The sequence below is a fragment of the Arachis ipaensis genome, chromosome B2 (assembly GCF_059453495.1).
Source record: "Arachis ipaensis isolate K30076 ecotype BB chromosome B2, ASM5945349v1, whole genome shotgun sequence".
NCBI classification, from domain to species: Eukaryota; Viridiplantae; Streptophyta; class Magnoliopsida; order Fabales; family Fabaceae; genus Arachis; species Arachis ipaensis.
Window position 1 is genome coordinate 120,210,122 of NC_142437.1, and position 5,313 is coordinate 120,215,434.

The window sequence follows — 5,313 nt, forward strand, 5'->3', positions numbered from 1 at the left end:
GCTCTTTATTCATTTATTACAACAAATTAAAACAACACATCTGAAACATAAAGAACCACCCTTTCAAAATGAATATTTTTAAAACTATTAGGAAGCATTACAGATAAAATAGTAAATATTACTATGCTCGGAAGAAAAAAATGTAGCACTCTCAAAAAATCTTAAATTTTAAATTTTAAATTTTAAATTCTAAATCTTAAAATTCTAAATTTTAAACCTTAAATCATAAATTATAAATCTTAAATTTAAAACTCTCAAAATTCGAGCCATTAACATAAAATATAATAAATAATAAGTGAAGATTTGTTTAATTTCCAAAAAATACAATACTCCTTCTAAAAGTTGGTTAATTGGTCACATTTTTTTTATAAAATGGATTGAATTTGTATTTGTTTGAATATAACAAAATAATGTTATTAAATGGGTTAAGTACTGAAATCGTCCCTAAGGTAAGTGGCGAAAATCAAATTCGTCCCCGACGTTTTTTTGCTATTAAAATCATCCCGAACGTTCAGAAACACTTTAAAATCATCCTTTCCCGAATTTTTGGACAAAAATACCCTTGACTATTAATAAAAATAAAAAAAAAACCCTACCCCCACCCTCACCCATCAGCATCTCTTCGCTCCTCTCCCCCCCCCCTCCCAACCCCCCAATTTCCCTTCCTCCTACACCCACCCCCAAACCCCACCCCCAAATCTCATCCCATCATCATCATCATCATCAGTTCCCACTCCCTCACCCCCATCACCGTCGCCCCCTCACCCCTTCACCGCCGCCGCCTCACCCCCTCACCGCCGCCTCACCCCCTCACCGCCGCCGCCCCTGCGTCCAACCCGCCGCCGCCCCTGCGTCCAACCCTCCTGCCGCACCGTGGGTCCAACCCCCTCACCCCTTCACCGCCGCCGCCTCACCCCCTCACCGTCGTCGCCCCTGCGTCCAACCCGCCGCCGCCCCTGCGTCCAACCCTCCTGCCACACCGTGGGTCCAACCCCCTCACCCTTTCACCGCCGCCGCCTCACCCCCTCACCGCCGCCGCCCCTGCGTCCAACCCGCCGCCGTCCCTGCGTCCAACCCGCCGCCGCTCCGCGTCCAACCCTCCTGCCGCACCGTGGGTCCAACCCCCCGCACCGCACCGCACCATCGCACCACCGCTTCTTCTTCTTCTTTTTCTTTTTCTTCTGTGAACTGAATTTGTTGAATCTGTGGACTGGATTTTTTGTAAAATTTGTTGTGCATGTTTGAATTTTCTGTTGATGATGATGATGATGAACATGAAGAGATGGGCATGAGAAAGGGGGTGGGGGTAGGTATTACAGTGAGGGGGTGAGGGAGTGGGTGAGGGGGAGGTGGTGAGGGGTAGGGGGTGAGGGATGGGGGTTACAGTGAAGGGGTGAGGGAGTGGGTGAGGGGGTAGAGGATTACAGTGAGGGGGTGAGGGAGTGAGTGAAGGGGAGGCGGTGAGAGGTAGGGGGTGAGGGGGTGGAGGGTTACAGTGAGAGGGTGAGGGAGTGGCTGAGGGGTAGGGGTGAGGGGGTGGAGGATTACAGTGAGGGGGTGAGAGAGTGGGTGAGGGGGTGGAGGGTTACAGTGAGGGGGTGAGGGAGTGGGTAAGGGGTGGGGGGTGAGGGGGTGGAGGGGGTGAGGGGTGGGGGTTTACGGTGAGGGAGTGGGTGAGGGGGGGGGGGGGCGGTGAGGGGTGGGGGTTACCGGAGTGGGGTTAAGGTGTTGGTGTTTGTGTTTGTGGTGGTGGTGATGGTGGTGGTGGTGGTGGTGATGGTGATGGTGGGGTGATGAAGGTGAAGAGGAGAATGATGATGATGAGGGTATTTTGGTCCAAAAATTTAGGAAAGGATGATTTTAAAATGTTTCTGAACGTTCGGGATGATTTTAATAGCAAAAAAACGTCGGGGACGAATTTGATTTTCGCCACTTACCTTAGGGACGATTTCAGTACTTAACCCTTATTAAATCTAATGAATGTATTCAGTTTAAGAAGTCTATTTTATTAGAATTTCGAACTTTTATGACTCAACATTTTAGTATTTTTTTTTATTTCTTACATGTTTATACTATTTAGGCCGAACACCCTTGTCTTTTGTTATTAAAAAGAAATATTGAAAAAGTAAAAAAAAAAGGCGATAAAATTGAAAAACACAAATTTGATGTTGAAAGAATTTTAGAAACGACAAGAACGGAGCGAAAAAAAGATATCTTCGAAAAACGATGCTTCTTCTTATCTTTTCACAAAGAAGAGTAAAAATTCAAAGAAATTCAACAAAATAGAAGAGATACTATTATTACATATAGTTGAACCTTTTGTCGAACTGGAGACTAAATCTATATATATAAAAACATATGTTTCTACAAATTAGAATGTTTTCGTATGTCGTAAAAAGACCAACCCCTAAACAATTAAAAAAGGAGGGGGCAAATCTCATTTTTTTTTTTTTTGTAATTTAAATAAATCAGAGTTATCTAAAATTTCTGGAAATAGTCCTCGAACTTAGTTAGACTCACGCTGTAGGAAAAAAAATTACAAAAAATAAAATGAGAATGAAAAAAAAATAATAAACAAAAAATATTATTCTAATATAAACAGTAATAGAAATCTAAACATAGAAATATAAATATATATTATAATTTTAGGGTAGGACTATACAGACTCGAACCATAGATCTTCTCGGCAAAACAAATCAAACTGTTTAATAAAAAAATAATTTGAATTGTTTAAAAAACTCAACATGCATTTTTTTTTCATTCTTTTTTATTAACTGATATCTCGATAAATTAGTCTATTATTTTTTTTTTTACAAAAAGAATAAGAAGATGATTTCCTATGCATTTACTTATTATAGAGATGGTACGATTTGATTATATTTTTTTATCTATCTTAGTCTTATGAAAAAGATACATTATTTTACGTTTAATTGGAAGTATTGGGCTTTCAAGATTTCAAATGCTTGGTTTGCGTGCTCAAAATTTTTCGCTTACAGTACATGTGGAGTAATTTGGTTGCTGCTCAAGCATCTTGGTACCATACCTTTTTCGTTCAAAGAGTTGAAGGGAGATAGTAAATCAAACTATTCGCAAGGGTCAACTTGATCCTATTCCCCAGGATCCCTGATGAAGAAATCCTAAAAGAGTCGCTGACTCTAACTATCGTCTATATACGATTCCTACTAGATCTCACAAACTACCTATCTTACTTTCTCTATGTTCTTGACAATCTATTTTGTCTCAATAGAGCAGTGGCATGTTTTAGACTTCTTTTTTATTACTTAGAAAAAGTAAGCCATTGGTTCAAGTACAAGAGCAGAACTCTACCAACTGAGCTATATCCTCCCGAGTAAAATGGAGCATGCATGAAAGAGTCAATCTTCTGTTATTTTTCTTAGTATAGCTGGGTCTAAACTTGAACTAGAGACTTCGCTCGTGAAGTAAATCATGGCACTTATATTTTAATCCAGCCAATTGGCAAAGAATCAATAAATTTCTTTTGGGAGCTATTCATCCTTTTTAAACGCAACATACAACTATTTGCTGTACTGCACTCTCCAAGTGTACTTGTTCTCCCTTCTTTTTTACCATAACAAATTTTTGTGAAAAAATTCTGATAAGAAGAAAAAGAAAGACGTTAAGAGAAAAACATAAATTTAGCAATAACTTAACTGTATTTTATTTAATTAACAACAAAATTCAATAATTAAAATTAAAAGTAGTTAAATATCATTCTTTAAATATAAAATTTTTTTAAAAAATTTTTTTATAATTATTAACACAACTTTATTGATAAAATGGCCTTAACAATGAAATACTTTGCCAAACTTTCTTTCTTTCATTCTACCAAAAAAAAATTAAAATAATAAAAACTCATCCATTCTAAGTTGCTCTCCCCTCATGGGATTAAGAAAAATATTTTTCTTTTATTGTTTAACTTGCCAAAGAAAAAATACAAATAGTATTAAAACAAATCAAATTACTTATTAGAAAAATAATTTGTATTGTTTAAAAAATTCAACATGTATTTTCTTTTTTTGCATTCGGCTTTTTCATTACCTAATATTTCGATCAGTTAGTCTACTATCTTTTTTCCTGACAAAAAGAATAAGAAGATAATTTTCTGTGAATTTATTTATTACAAAAATCATCTTATAAAAAAGACACATTATTTCCTGTTTGGTTGGAAGCATTAGGCCTTCAAGATTTCAAATGTTTGGTTTGTGCGCTAAAAAATTCCCGCCTTGCAATACATGTGGAGCAATTCGGTTGCAGTTGAAGCATTTGATACCATACATTTTTCGTTCAAAAGGTTGACGAGGGTTAGTGAATCAAACTATTTGCAAGGGCCAACTTGATCCTCTTTTCTAGAATCCCAAATGAGGAAACTTTTTTCATTCATTCCTTTCTGGACCAGTCGTGGTCTTACAAACCCTACTGAGGTTATGGACGAAATAATTGTTTCATAAAAATATGTAAAAAATGAAGTCGCACTTAAAAGTCGAGCACTCTACCATTGAGTTAGCAACCCCCTCCCCCCTTCAAAAAAAAAAAAAAAAAGAAGAGCCGCCAACTCCAACTATTGTCCATGTACGATCCCTACTAGATCTGTACAACTACCTATCCTACCTCCTCTACGTTTTTGACAGTCCATTTTTGTCTTAATAGAGTATTTCAGTGGGATGTTCTAGTCCTATTTTCTATTACTTAGAAAAAATATGCCACCAATTCATGTACAAGAAACTATCATTACCGTCTGGACAATTAGACATCCAACTCGTAACCGCAACAACCTAATTTCAAGAACAAAGCTCTGCCAACTGAGCTATATCCTCCCGAGCCATGTAGAGCATGCATGAAGGAGTTAGTCTTCAGTTCTTTTTCTTGCCAAGCTGGCCCATCCTGGACTTGAACCAGATTGCACCTACAATTTAATCCAACTAATTGGCAAAGAATCAATATATTCCTTTTGGGGGAATATTCATTCTTTTCGAATGCAGCATACAATTATTCGATGTACTGTGCTCTCCAAGTGTTTTTGTTCTCCATTCTTCCTTACCATAAATCTTTGTGAAAAATTTTTGATGAGAAAAAAAAGGAAGACGTTTAAGAGAAAAAATATAGATTTAGTAATAATATAATTGTATTTTATTTAATTAACAACAAAATTTAATAATTAAAATTAAAAGTAATTAAATATCATTCTTTAAATAAAAAAATTTTAAAAATATTTCATAATTATTAGCACAACCTTATCTATAAAATAGCCTTAATAATCTCCTGAAATATTTTGCCAAACTATCTTTCTTTCAT